Genomic DNA, 15,161 nt, shown 5'->3' on the forward strand with positions numbered 1-15,161 from the left:
TTGGAAAATACAAAAATAAAACCAAACCATGAGCTCATCATTCAGACTCAACAATTGTTCCATTTTGATTCAGTGTGTTGTTTTTTGAAAGATGTTTAATTTAAAAGAACAGCAGCAACAAGCCTGGGCCCTGCAGTTCGCGCCCAGAGAGGGATGGGCCTCGCCCCTGCCCTCTCTCCAACCTCAAGGACCTCTCCCCTGCGCCTTTTTATATCGGCTCTAATTTTCACAAAAAACTCGAAGACGCATATTATTAATCCCGAGTTCGAGATGATGAAACTAAGAAACTCATTCTCTACGAGGTCAGGTACTGTCTGTCTCATACGTCACATTCCCACTTGGAGCATCTTTTCCTGGGAGGCCCGGTGGTTAAGAGCGTGTGGACTTCTGCCAGGCAGAATCCAGTCAGGCCGGGCACCGGTACTCTGAGGTTGTCTCCATGGGCAAGGGCTTCCATTTCTCTCTCTCTCTTTTTTAATGTTTTTTTTAAAATTATTATTTATTTCTGAGAGAGAGAGAGACAGTGTGAGCAGGGGAGGGCCAGAGAGAAAGGGAGACACAGAATCTGAAGCAGGCTCCAGGCTCTGAGCCAGCTGTCAGCAAAGAGCCCGACGCGGGGCTCGAACCCACGGACTGCGAGATCATGACCTGAGCCACCCAGGCGCCCCCGTTTCCTATAAAACAAAGATGAAAAGATAATTCCCCTGAAAGGGCTGTCCCAAGTGTTACCAGTGCAGTCACGGTGCTGTTACTTCCAGTCAGCGGCACGGCCGGGAGCTGAAGTAGCTCTGTCCGCCCCCAGGTCCACGCCTTCTCTGCGGCGCGGAGCTTCTTTTCTCCCCCAGGGCTCCTGTCTGTGAGCGGCTCCTGTGCGCAGGTCAAGCAACTCCGCGTGCAGCTGAAGCACAGGCGCCCGACAGCCGCCAGGTCCAGACGTTTCCTCAGCCCCTCCTGTGCCCCGCGTGCCCGCAGGAACCTGGGGACCGGGACCCTGAGGCCTGCAGCCCTCGCGCTCTGCTCTGCGGGAACCCTTCCCTCCTCTCCCCAGGTCGGGTCTCCTCCTTGGGGACCAAGCACCCTGAGCTGGGGTTTCAGCCGCCTCCCTTCCCCTGGGGGTCGTCTCTGCCGAGCTGTCGGCACCCGATTCTCCCTGGGCGCCCTTCATCCGTTACACCTGTGCGGGCAGGTGGCTTTGCCGGGGCGCCGGGAAACGGCAGGGCACGAGCTGGGAACACGGCCTTCCCGCTGGCGAACAGGCAGCTCCGTGTTCCTCAGTATTCGGAGCAGCCCTGCCAATTAGCGTGTGCTCTGCCCACGCGGCCCGGGCTGGAAGGGAAGCAGGCCAGGCCTGAGCAAAATTAGACAATGGGCTCCCAGAACCCCGAGGGGGCAGCGGCGCCTGCTGTCGTCTCCCCTCTGGGCCCAAGTGGGGGTGGGGCTGGAGAGGGGGGGCAAGCAGGAAGTTCCTCCTCCACCTTCTAGATGGGGCTCCGCGGGCACAACCCAGAGCAAGGGGTTAGGAAGGGCCGGGCTCTGGGTCTGGAATCTTCCCCGGGCTCCGAGAGTGTTGGCACTTAACACCCGGGGTCCCATTTCCTTCGGGCCAGGAAGAATGCCATTTAAGGACAGAGCTGGGGTTCCTCCATCTCTGTGTCCCACACGGTCTCCAGTGCAGTGCTGGCCACTCAGAGCGTGCTTGTGGGGGGCAGCGCACGTGGTGGTCGAACACCACAACCACCGTGGTGCTTGTGGAGAGAGGCAGGTGTGGGTCCTTGTTCACCGCTCTTCCTTCCCCGCTCGTAACCTCAGTACTTAACTTCTCGGCTACAGCTTCTTCCTCTAGAAAACAGAGAAAGTAAAAATGTGTTACTGTCGCGTTACCGTAAGGACAAAAGGAAATGAGGATAAAAGGAAATCCACGTAGGCTCTGTTCATAGGATTATTGGCCTCTCTTTGGGATGAAGAAAAATTTAAGCCTTCCAAAGGTAATACGTTATCTCTGAGGTTAACTAAAACACCAGAGGTTCCGAAGGCACAGACGAACAGGGAAATGCGACAAACATTTCTCAAAGACCCCCCCCACCCCGAGGTGCCACACACTGGGCTGAAGGCCTTATCTGTGTTCTGATTTTACGCTGCAGGTAACATATCTGAAATCAGGCAGCTCAAAGTCAGACAGCTTGCTGGCACGTTAAAGAAACAAAGGAACCGTTCAAGACCAGAAAGCCTGCTGTGTCAGGACGCCTAATTAGAAAGCAACGTCATAGTGAATTAGTAGAGCAAGTCCCCAGCTCTGCCAGAAGACCTGAAATAGATGTGCCAACAGGGGAATCACAGAGCAAAGTCGATTATCATCCTGGTGATTCGGTTGATCCCACAAGCATGACTCAGAGGTTTGACAGAACTGGACACGTGTTCTATCCTAATGCCCCGATAGCAGGTAGTGCTTCCAGGCACCGTTGCCATATCACCGAGAGAGTCCTCTCAGAGATCTTCATGTCAACTGGACTTATCTAATTTTAATGAGGAAGCACCCAGATAACTGAAACTCCAAAAATAAGACACTTCAATGATGACTAGGTAATAACAGGATGTTGGATTTATATAGGAATTCTTTCTTTCAACTAGATGAGACATTTCACGAAGGAAAACTATAGATTATCTTCAACCGCCATATTGGGACTCAGAAATCCATTGTAACAAAGACAGTCATTATTGATATCATTCATTCATTCATTCGTTCATTCATCACTCTCGTATTTTTCCATTCGTTCAGCTAACATGAGTTGAGTGCCATATAGGAATGGGTAGAAGTTGGGGTGACATTAAGTGTCAAACAAGAGATGGTACCTTCCTTGAAGGGATGATATCTGTTAGGAGCTAAGCCAGTGGCAAAGAGTGGTAGTTAAGCAAGTATCTGAAACTCAGGATCAGCTAGGATGGGAAATCTGTGCTAAGAAGTGTGACATTTAGGGACTCCTGGGCAGCTCAGTCAGTTATGCATCAGACTCTTGAATTTGGCTCAAGTCATGATCTCACAGTTCATGGGAGAGAGCTCCAAGTTCGGCTCTGCACTGACACTGTACGGCCTGCTTGGAATTTTCTCTCCTTCTCTCTCTCTCTCTGCCCCTCCCCTGCTTACCCAGGCTCTCTCTCTCAAAATAAACTTAAAAAAAAAAACCCAACAACAACAAGTGTGATATTTTTTGTGCAGGTGATAATAGTGCTATCAAAGGATGTTAAGCCTGAGAGTGTTTCCTTATGTGCAAGTGGTGTGCAGGAGGGAGTAGAGGCTAGGAAGCCAGTTAGGAGGTGAGTGCGATCATTCTTCACGGAGTCTACTCTCAAGGCCTCTTGCTGCCTTATCACCATCTCCCCCTCAACCCATGGCATCCAGGCTTTTCCTCCACCTGTTGACTGAAACTATTCTTTCCTGTCATGAATGAACTTCTACTGGCCAAAGCACAAACAGCTCTTAGCCTCTCAATTCCACGTGCATGGTTAGACACTAACTCTTACTGGAACCTTTTCTCGGAAACACAACCTCTTGCTGTTTTATCTCCTATTTCTCTGGAGACCGCTGCTCTGATCCAGACTTTTCATGACCTGCCCATTGAGAAGTCCCAGTGTTCATAAGGCACATATTTAGCCCTATTCTCAATTGAAACTCTCCCCAGGAAATGCCTTGCTTATTTGCAACTTCTACAGCTAAAGTCCTCCTTCCACAGAAAATCTGTGGATAAGGAGAATCTGCGAATGGGGACTCGCTGGGGGAAATTTTATCACTGCAATTGGTGTCAGCATTGTATTATGATGATTTCATCTCTGGGACGCCCAGGTGGCTCAGCCGGTTGAGTATCTGACTCTTGATTTCAGCTCAGGTCATGATCTCACGATTCCGAGATGGAGTTCTGCACCAGGCTCTGCGCTGACAGCACAGAGCCTGCTTGGGATTCCCTCTCTGTCTCTCTCTCTCTCCCCCACCCTCAAAAAATATAGTAAATTCTCTACTTATGTCTCTTGAGATGAAGATTTGGGGTCAGATAAATAATGTCCCCTTCCTCTTTGCCCGTATTTAGCTGTACTGGGACGTGTGTCCACCATTGAACTAGTGGATTGAGTGGTGAAGAAAAGACACAGAAAGAGAAGGTCTAATCTTCCAAGTGACTTTTGAAAAACATGATCTCTGGGTGCTTAAAACCATGCCTGATCCTTCAAGACATGCACTGCCCCTCTCTAATCTCCGTCATGAGCTAGAAGGGAGGCTTCATGGAGGTTGGAACTTAACTTTGTTATCATTGTCTTCTCAGGCCCTACAAAGTGCCTGGCACAGACTAGGGACTCATAAATAGTGAACGAGGAGTTCTATCTGTTCCATGCTTGAGGGGATGCAAGCCATATCCACATGTTCCTGGTTTGTTGAGGCAGGGGAACCAGCAAGAACGCAAACTTTGGCTAAGCTGCCGAGACCATGTATTAATAGAATTTGGAAGGGGTCAACTTTAGAATGTATTGGCTTCATATCTTATATAAACTTATTACTGCATCCAAAAGACTCACATCTTTGTGGGAGGCCCAGCGTTTGGCAGATACAATCATGAATGAGGTAAGATTTGGGGACATAATCAACCAGGCATGAACCGGCTGAGTGTGAATGCGGAAGCTTAAATCCAGATGACACCTCTCTTTTTTCCAACCCTTCTACCTCAGCACAAATGTCTTCAATTTTGCAGATCACTTCTCTCGGATTGGATTTTGGTCATGTCTTCTCATGTAGTTGATTTTATTTTAAAACCTCAAAAATGTGTAATAATCTAATAAAGATTTTTTTCCCTGAAAAAACCTGTGGTTTGCCCTGACTGGTAGGGTCCAGTGCAACTTATGAATTTAAACCCACCGGAAAGCACTGTGAATGTAGTTTATTCCTTTCAAACTATTGCCCTATTGGTTTACTAAACATGTTGCCTTGATTTCTGTGCTTATTCCCTTCCTGGTGAGGGCCAGCCTGAAATGTGCAGGGCTATCTGCCTGATTCCAGGCCCACGGAGCATTCACAGCCTGTCAACTCGTGCAGGACTTTCAGACGAATATAAGTAAGACTGGGTCTTGTCCCTATGGTGAGCTTGCGTCAACCTTTCATTCTATGAATTGAACCCCAGTTTTGGGTTTTGCTGCTTATACTCAAAATAGAGGCTCACTAACTGGTCCTTATAATGAACCAGCATCTTATCCTGCCTCAGAGTTGGAGTCAGTTAAGTGTGGTTTCTTGAATATATACAGAGTTTTCTTTTTTTGTCAAAGAGGGTGCCAAATGGAGCAATGTTTTATGTCCTTTGTTTAAAATATGTGCTGATTTACGGCCTCTTTTTGATCCTTGCAAAAAAAAAAAAAAAAAAAGCCTGCATTCCGCCTACTCAGCTGTCCCTGCTGTTGCAAACGGGGGGGAGAGTGCCCTCCTATGCACTGGTGATTTCAGATGATGGTCAGGGACCAAGTGTAGAGCTTTTCCTTCTCTACCTCCAGATCGAATGGCTTAGAATCAATTACTGCTAAGCCCAAATCATTTTTGGCACTTGCTCTTAAAAATGTAATTTATCCATTGACAGCTCCAGATAGCAGGTGAGCTCATTCAATTCTTAGAGGTTCATTTCACAACCAATTTTTCCTAGAAGGTTCAAAGAACTAGCGCTGTTTGAAATGGGATGTGTCACAGATACGTTATTGGGCTTTTTTCTCTAGAGGAAGTAAATGTTTGCTCACTGGTATTCTGGATCTTTCTTCATGGTGAAAAACAAGAGGTTCTTTCTGTGTGTGTGTGTGTGTGTGTGTGTGTGTGTGCGTGCACGCGCATGTTTATTAGTTAGAAAAGTCTTGGAACTATTTTGTAAAGAGACCTTGCCCTGCCCATATGATATGCTTGCTTCCATCTTTCTTTTTCTTCCTCTATCAAATATTTTTAATACTCATATGTATCAGGCACAGCCCCAGGCATGAAAATAACAATGGTGAACAAAACTGGCACTCTTTCCTTCCCCTCATTAATCTTCCTCATATTGGAGTAAGAGTCTTGGGTTTTCCTCCTTAATGTTTATCAGAATATTCAAGCCTTGTTTTGTGCTTGGTTGGTTTTGGAATCACTTGAATCTGCCTTGTGAGATGTCGAATCCATGTCTAACCTCATTCCATAGAATTCTGCTGCTCCGAAGGGAATTTCAAATCTACACCTCTGTTTCCTTTAGACCTCAGTGATTTCTAAACCTTCTTTAAAATAGAGGAAACTTTTTCATAAGCAAATTAATTGTGGAACCAAATATGTTAAATAGACTATTTTGAAGCTCCTCTATTTCTATCTAAAGTAAGGTGGGATGTTAACTGCCTCCGGGTCTCTCCTACTTTTCCTAGAGCCCTGAGAGGACCTTACTAAACCGAACTGGGAAAACCGGTATCTCATGGCTGGTTGGTTTACCTTGTGACCTTGCTCTGGAGCTCCGCCTCCGGGAGTCAGCCTCTGGGCTGTGTGATCATTCCTGGCTGTGAATCGGTCTGGCCCTCAAGCCTATCCTGGTTGTTTTTTGCATATATTTGAAAATGGGCTGCCTACCTTTGTCAGATTCGATGGGCACACATACATCCTCATCTCCATCTGGCGCTCTGTATCACATTCCAGGTTACTGCACAGTGATGGAAACTAGGGCTCAGATCTGAACGGAGAGGCAGGCAGGGTGCACTATGGGGAATAGGCCTTCCACCTCATACGGTGCTGACTTTCTTTTTCTTGACAGTGCTTGTGCAGCGAAGCCGTCACCCCACTCAGCATCACTGGTGGGTTCTCACTCCGCAGTCAGGAAAAGGAAAACATCCGATAAGCAGGTCAGTTCTCTGATATTTGCAAAGAGGGTTGCAAAGCGAATGTCTTGGGAACATAGTACAGAAAATAAAAATGATCCAGTGTTTGTATCTCAGAAGAGGGAGAGATGAAGAGAGAGAGGGAGAGTAGGAGAGAGGTTTCTAATTCAGACCTACAGAATAATTTCCTCATCTGTTGGAAAGAGTCCCCATGACACAAAATTTTGCAGTTTCTCTACCTTCTCACAACCCCCGCACTGTTTCCACTTCATTGCTAGCAGAGCGTTTCTAGAACTAGAAGGTTTTGAAAAGCTGTTGGTGGAGGAATCGTTTTATATACCACCTCCTGTGCCCCAAATCTTTCCCAGAATTTGGGGGAAAGGAGAGCAAGGCAGTTTTAGTTTTGTGCTTGTTTTTAGAAACATTGTTCTTTTCCAAAATATAAAAGCAATTCACCAACAGTACCAAATGCTGGTAAGGATACAGATCGTAGGAACTCTAACACACTGCTGGTGGGAATTTATATTCTTGGAATAGCACTTGGAAAAGCACTCTGACATTACCTTTGAAAGGCAGACTTTCCCATACCCTGTGACAAGCTTTGCTGCTCTCAGGTTTACATCCAGGAGAAATTGTCCCACAGGGGCACTGGGAAGACACATACAGGGATGTCTGGAAATAGTCAACAGAATCACCAATAATATCTTCACAAAATGGGATATTGTATAGTCATCAAAATAAATGAGCTCTAGTAGAAGAATCTTAGCAATACGATATTAGGTGGAAAAAGTCCTAGAAGATAACCATGGGCTGCTACCCTCTTCAAAGAGTTAAAGCCACAGTAATAAAAAAATACATGCGTTTTCGGGCTATGAACTGATTAGATACAATTTTTTAAAAAGAAAACAATGGGATGATGGGATTTGAGAAGGTGGTTATTTTGGGTTGAGAAAAATGGTAAATGGGATGAGAGAGGATCTATCCCTAGATGTTAACTTTTGTTTGAATCATGGTTTATGTAACGAGCATGGTGTTTACAAGCACTAATTATAATAAAAATATTAATAAATAATGAGTGTGCATGGGCCAATGAGAAGAGTAGCTGCTGAGTTGAAAATTAATCCAATTCAGTGTTTCCTGGCCTCCAAAGGGAAAACTGAAAGCAAAAATTCCATATTCATTGTGAACAATTTAGAACCCAGCAAAGTCTGTGAACAAAAAGTCATCTCTAATAGGATCATTCCAGAAATAATCATTTCTGGAATATTTCCTTCTAGTTATTTTTTTTTGGTATATTTTGGTATATTTGCTTCTAGCTATTTTTTTCTAATTCATATTCTTCAACAAAATAATAACTGTGATGCTTAAACAATAATCTTAGTCTTTTTTAAAAAAATTTTTAATGTTTTATTTATTTCTGAGAGAGAGAGAGACAGACAGACAGACAGACAGCGTGAGCAGGGGAGGGTCAGAGAGAGATGGAGATACAGAATCTGAAATAGGCTCCAGGCTCTGAGCTGGCTGTCAGCACAGAGTCCAACACGGGGCTCAAACCCATGAGCTGTGAGATCATGACCTGAGCCGAAGTCAGATGCTCAACCAAATGAGCCACCCAGGCACCCCACGGTAATCTTATTCTTGATACAATATTATGTATATCTTCTCATGTGATAAAAGAATCTCTAAAAATGTTTTTAACAACTCAATAATATTGAATTATGTTTCTGCATCATAGCTTATTTGACAAATCCTTCAGGTGTGTTTATTTTTGTTGTTCCCAATATTTCGTTATTATGAATAAGGCTCCAAAAAGTATTTAGCACATAAGTCTGGGTGCTGTCTTTGATGATTTCCTTAGGATAAAATTTTAAGAGTAGAATCACAGTGTGAAAAATTTTGAGTTATTGTCACATGTTGATATATTGGAGGGCACTATTTTTATGAGAAATAAACTGAATAAGATAGTGGACATAAATGTGTCTAATATATACATGATTGGCATCTAATTGATATCAGTTGAATATGAAACTGCATATAATCACAAGCTTAGAATACCTCAGAAGAGGATAAAGACCTATCTTTCTCATCTGCAAGGCTATGAAAATTCAATGACTCAGGAGCACCTGGGTGGCTCCGTCGGTTAAGTGTCTGACTTCGGATCAGGTCATGGTCTCATCGTTCGTGGGTTCAAGCCCCATGTCGGGCTCTGTGCTGACAGCTAGCTCAGAGCCTAGAGCCTGCTTCAGATTCTGTGTCTTTCTCTCTCTCTGACCCTCCCCTGTTCACGCTGTCTCTCTCTCTCTCTCAGAAATAAAAAAACATTAAAAAATAATTAAAAAAAAAGAAAATTCAATGACTCAGTATTGTTTCTTAACTTTTAGTAGAAATACAGGTGCATGCCACTGGAGTGATTCTTTTTGTTGCATAAATGATAATAAATATAACTTAATATACCATGTTATTCTTTCTTTTTAAAAAATATTTTTAATGTTTTTATTTATTTCTGAGAGAGAGAGACAAAGAGAGAAAAAGACAGCATGAGCAGGGGAGGGTCAGAGAGAGAGGGAGATACAGAATCTGAAGCAGGCTCCAGGCTCTGAACTGTCAGCACAGAGCCACGAACCATGAGATCATGACCTGAGCCCAAGTCAGATGCTTAACCGACTGAGCCACCCAGGCGCCCCCTATGTTATTCTTTCAAAAGTGTTTCCCTATACATTACCTCGTTTGCTTTCCATGAATCTTCTAAGATTTTTGAAATAATTGACAAGTTATTCTAAAATTTATGTGTAAATGCAAAGGACCCAGAATAGCTTAGATAATCTCAACAATAACAAAATTGGAGGACTCACACTACTCGATTTCAATAAAGGAATAAAGAGGAATAAAGAGAAAGTAAAATTTGCATAATTGCCATGAAAACCTACTAAAAAATACAGCTGTACAAATATTGTAAGGCTCATTTCAATGCAACTGATCATTTCTCACCTTGGGACAAGAACAGCTATTGTCATAAAAAAAAAAAAAAAGAAGAAACAACTGAGGCCCTACAGCAGAAGAACAACACTTTCCAAAGTAAAAGTCACATACTACTGGTGTGAAGATGACTTTTCATGTTACACAAATATGATTAATTTTTAATAATCATAAATTTAAAGATTATCCTATGATTAAAGTTACAAAGAACTTTTTTCCATTAAAGACGCTCATATAGAAACTGAAGTTTTTAAAAAGCGATAGATTTGTGGACCAATATAGGAATGCTAACACCTCATTACAGATTTAGGTGGACTGACTTGCCCGATAACTGACTAAGCAGTAAAAACCAGGTTTCCCCTTTCGCTCACAGGCTGATTCCTTTTACTACACAGTAAAGACCAGGAAGCAGGCTTTCTGCAGACAAAATGGCTTCCAGTTCACCCATCCGGTAACAAACATATGGAGACGCAAGCCAGGGTGTTACCCGAGAGAGGACCTTCTCTGCAGAAGCTTGAGGGGTAAGAAACAAGTAAGTCCCTCTCAACACACACACACACACACACACACACACACAGGGCATAGACTGTCAGTGTCCCTGGCCCCAAATGTAGTCACTGTGTCTCTGGAGACTGAATGTAGTGGCTGCCAGATTCCAGGTGATCCTGCCTCAAATTCAAAGGTCCAACTCACAGAATTTAAGCTATGACCTCGCTCCATGGCTGCCAGAGAGGCTGCCAAAGCAAGACTGTATCTAATAGCTTTTGTTTCTGGAGTGTCAATCCCATGGTGGGACCCACTTAATGGAGAAAATGGAGGAAAACCCGTTGGGTAGACAAGCAAAATTCAATGGAGGAGAAAACCAAGTCTCAGAGACGTTAGGTAACTTGCCAAGGTCACAGGGCAAGCAACTGGATTTGCATTAAAGATCAGACACTTCCCAAGCAAGTAGTGGAAATAGGAGGCTTCAGGAAGGAATTTTGATTCTTATATGTGACAGTGAAAAATTTGGGGGTGGGAGGGAAGAAACAATTAAAAAGATGCAACCCGAAAGAACTAGAGAAAAATGATGTGCCAGCCTGAATCTATAAGGCTCTGTGTGGCCCAAGGCCTATGAGGGAGATACTTTCCCTACTTTTTCCAGATAGATGTGCTGTGCAATGTGCTTTTTTCACATTGTGAAAGATGTGATGTGAGAATTCCCAGGAACATGGCTTTGTGTTTTCGTCCTTGTAAAGTCAGTACTTTATCGGAATAATTGCCTTTTTCTCCTTCTTTCTTTCTTTCTTTCTTTCTTTCTTTCTTTCTTTCTTTCTTTCTTTTCGTTCTTTCCTTCTTTCCTTCTTTTGTTCTTTCTTTCCTTCTTTCTTTCCTTCCTTCTTTCTTTCTTTCTTTCTTCCTTCCTTCCTTCCTTTCTTCCTTCCTTCCTTAGTTACTTTCTTGCTTCCTTCCTTCCTTCCTTCCTTCTTCTTTCCTTTCTTTCTTCCCTCTTTCCTTTCCTTCTTTTCCTTTCTTTCCTAAATCCCTTCCACCACCGTTCCAATACAGCTCTTTGACAATTAGGGGCCCATTCTCTGTGTCTGTGCCGAGACCAGCACTCTGTAGCCCAGAACCCCAGCAGTGGGCTACCATCCTCTCCACAGCACCGTTCTGGGAGGTGGGGGTCCTCTCGTGTAATAGCTCCCATGGCTGTTCCTGGCTCAGTGCTGCCAGCATTATTCAGAGGCCTCCTTAGGGACTGTGTTGAAGAGCTAGTGAGCACCCCCGCCTGGTGGGCCTGCCCCGGGAGCTTTTGTGGGTAATAACACGTCCCCAGGGCAGGCCCTGCTCCCTTGTATGTACTTTGTTTCTTTCTGAGATTTAATTTATTACAATGGTCTCCTGTTGCACAAAACCTATAAAAAAAATAATCCAGGCCACTCCTTTGTTTCTTCCCCAAATACGGCTTTTGAAATCTTCTATTGTTTCAAAGGATCTTTTCTGCTGTCTTTTGAGAGAATGAGATGATTAGGTCTGTTTCTTCTGGTGGGTTACTCTCCCCACATCTCCGCCCGGACCCACCAGAAGTCCAAGGACATATCACATGGCCAAAGCTCCTACTAGTGATAACACAGAACTGATTAATATGGCTAGAATTTATAGTTGAAGCTCAAGGACAGCAATCTCTGGGGAGGGGAGGGGACGGCAGCGGTGGACAGGAGGGGACTTAAAAGCACATTTGCATTGCACTTTGCACAATAGCTAATAATAGGTTCTACTATTAATATTACATTACAGATGAGGAAACTGAGAGGCCCAGGTCAAGGTCACACAGAGTAAGGGGTAGAGCTAGGATTCTAATCTCAGCCGTCTGGCTCAGAATCTTCAGATTTTCCGCATTGAGAAAATCTTCCCTCCCCCAGCTCCCCTTGTTGCCACAACTGGAACCCTCCAAGAGAATTCTCTCTCTTCAGTATCTCCCTACCATCCTGCCTGATTTAGCCAGAGTGTGTTTCTTTGCATTAAGATCCCAACTACTAGGCTTCAGTTTTCTCATCAGTAAAATGGGGAACAATAATGGGCTCATAAGTTCTATGCATATAGTAAACATCGAATATGTGGTCATTATTACTATCAGCTATTAGAGAATTTTACAGAGATTTAGAAACTGCTGGCTAACCATGAGCCATCTCTAGATGTTCATGAGACTGGAATTTTCCATTATTGCTTTACCAGTACCAATACAAACAGGTTATTTATCCTTGCCATTCTTTTTTTTTAACGTTTTATTTATTTCTGAGAGAGAGAGAGAGACAGCATGAACAGGGGAGGGTCAGAGAGAGAGGGAGACACAGAATCTGAAGCAGGCTCTGGGCTCTGAGCTGGCGGTCAGCACAGAGCCCTACTCGGGGCTCGAACCCACGAACCGTGAGATCATGACCTGAGCCGAAGTCAGACGCTTAACCGACTGAGCCACCCAGGCGCCCCTATCCTTGCCATTCTGTATCTTACCCAGAAGAAGTTCAAATTTAGAAATTTCAGTTCGGTGATTTGGGTCTAAAGAGAACCATTTCTGCCAACACCACAAAGAAAGCTTGAGAAGCCTGGGGTTTAAGACCTACAAGAGGGCCCACCAGGCAGCAAGATTTGGATCTTGGTCTCCCCATCTGAGCTTTGCCCACACACATTAATTCAGATGAATAACAGAACAAAAGAAGTACACAGTGTATTCTTTCATTAATGGGTTTATTCATCGGGAAAGGAAGAGAAGAATACATGCTGCCAATGAGAATACCCAGTTTTCTGGGAATTAAAAGACTTTTTTTGCTTGAACGTGCTTAAAGTTTAAATAACGAACAATAAATTATCTAAGTCGGTAGTTTTTCAACTGTGTTCAGTGGAGCCCTGGAGTTTCACAAAGGCACGTCAGGGGCACCTCTGAAGTTAGTAATGATCTCACTGGCTGAATGTTAACTTGCAAAGGAATGAAGGTCCTGAGGCTGTGAAGCATGGAGAATGGCTTTGAAAAAGTTGCAGCAGAACCTAAAGACTTAATCAATCCTGGATATGGGTGACCTTAGTCAGGTCACTTCCCACCTCTGGTTTCAGTGTTCTGTCCAATGAGGAGAATCCGTGATGTAATAGAAACAGAATTCTTTTGGCTCTAAAACTCTGAGCTCACTACATGAGTTATGTTCCCTACAAGGTCTGCTTCCAACAGACAATAAATATTCTAATATTCCAATAAATATTTTAGGATTTTCTTCATACAGCTGTCTTCAAAGCTGGTACCTCATTTTTTGGACACACCTCCGTGACTGCAAATCATAGCTCTTTCGTTTGTCCATTTGTTCACAACCAGGTATTTCCTTCAATTCCTCCAGAAAAGGTTAGTGAGTGCCCTTCAAGAGCCCGGTACTGGTATAGGGGAGGAAAAGATGAGTACGCTAAACTTTCTCATTTTCTCCAGGGGCTCCCAGTCCCGTAATGAGCTGGTAAACCCACTCTTGTGGTTTTCTTGTATGGCTTACAGATGTCTCCTAAGTCTGGCCATTCTGACTGGAGATGATAATATATTTCGGCCAAAGCTCTGAGAAACTGGTAGTTGCCTTGGAAAGAGGGACACCTACCTCCCCGTCTTTTGAAGGGTTTCCAATAAAGTAAATATTTTCTGGCCCAGAGACCATAGGCTTGAATCTGAAAGCAGTCCATTCTCCTATTCCTACCCCTTTGGTAAATGCAAAGTACCTTCAATTCCCAGATCCCTTTGGTGGCTAGCTGGTTAGCAGTATAACATTGTAAAGATCTCTTCTGATTCAGCCTTGTTTAGCAGCCATAATAACACTTGGTTCAAATGGATCACTGTGCATCGTTAGGAAAGGCACCCTGTGTAGTAATCCGATTTAGATTAATCTAGACTCGGGGCACCTGGGTGGTTCAGTTGGTTAAGCGTCTGACTTCAGCTCAGGTCATGATCTCAGAGTTTGTAAGTTTGAGCCCCGTGTCAGGCTCCGTGCTGACAGCGTGGAGCCTGGAGCCTAGCCTACTTCAGATCCTGTGTCTCCCTCTCTCTCTGCCCCTCCCCTGTTGTGCTCTCTCTCAAAACTAAACATTAAACATTTTGGATTAATCCAGACTCAAATCCCATATCCATCTAACTGGCTTTGTGCCTTTGGGCAAACCACTCCACTTTGCTGAATCTTATTTTTCCTGATCTAAAAATGAAAATACATACATTTTATTAGGTTGTTATATGGATAAGGACTCACCAATATAGCATGCCCAGTGTATGTTTATGTCTAGTGAGGATTCAAAAAGTGGCAGCTCTTTTTATTATCAGGTCTATGAAGAGGGCATTAGTCATCATACTGCCTATGAACGGAGAGCTGACCGGATGAGTCCTCTTAGATTATTGTGGGAACTTGAAGAAATCACTATAGGCTGAGCAGAGGCTTACAGATGTATCCTGGGTGGGAGTCAGGGAACGCCTAGAAGGAAGAAGTTGGGGTGTGAAGCTGTCAGCAGTCTGGCCATACCAGTTGATGGAGTGGAAATCTGAATGGGGTTCGGGAGAGGAACTTTCATTGTCTCAGGTCAGAGAAGGTGTTGATGGTTGACATTAGAATTGTAGGAAGGTGAATGGATGAGACTTTTCCCCTCCATTGACCTGCCTGATTAAACCAGTCATCTCTATTTGGAAAGCCACATAATCACCATTTGGAAAGTTAAGCCAGAAAATCTCAACCGTTGGAGGAGGCCTTTGGGGCACATAAAAAATCTAGAACTGGAGATTGGTGAATGGTGCCTTGAAAATGGAGGAGCCTAGGTATTTGGAGGTTCAGGATCTGCCAGCTCCGCGG

General features: G+C 44.1%; 1 long non-coding RNA gene across 1 annotated transcript in view; it reads left to right on the forward strand.

Moving 5' to 3' along the window:
* LOC144230898 (uncharacterized) overlaps positions 1–15,161 on the forward strand; it is a 43,004-nt gene that overhangs the window by 5,000 nt on the left and 22,843 nt on the right. The window contains exons 2-3 of the long non-coding RNA XR_013334920.1: positions 6,783–6,870; positions 10,196–10,343. This is a non-coding gene — a long non-coding RNA (uncharacterized LOC144230898). The remainder of the gene's footprint in view (positions 1–6,782; positions 6,871–10,195; positions 10,344–15,161) is intronic.

Source organism: Crocuta crocuta, unplaced genomic scaffold (genome assembly GCF_008692635.1).
Source record: "Crocuta crocuta isolate KB4526 unplaced genomic scaffold, BGI_CrCroc_1.0 scaffold3, whole genome shotgun sequence".
Classification (NCBI taxonomy): domain Eukaryota; kingdom Metazoa; phylum Chordata; class Mammalia; order Carnivora; family Hyaenidae; genus Crocuta; species Crocuta crocuta.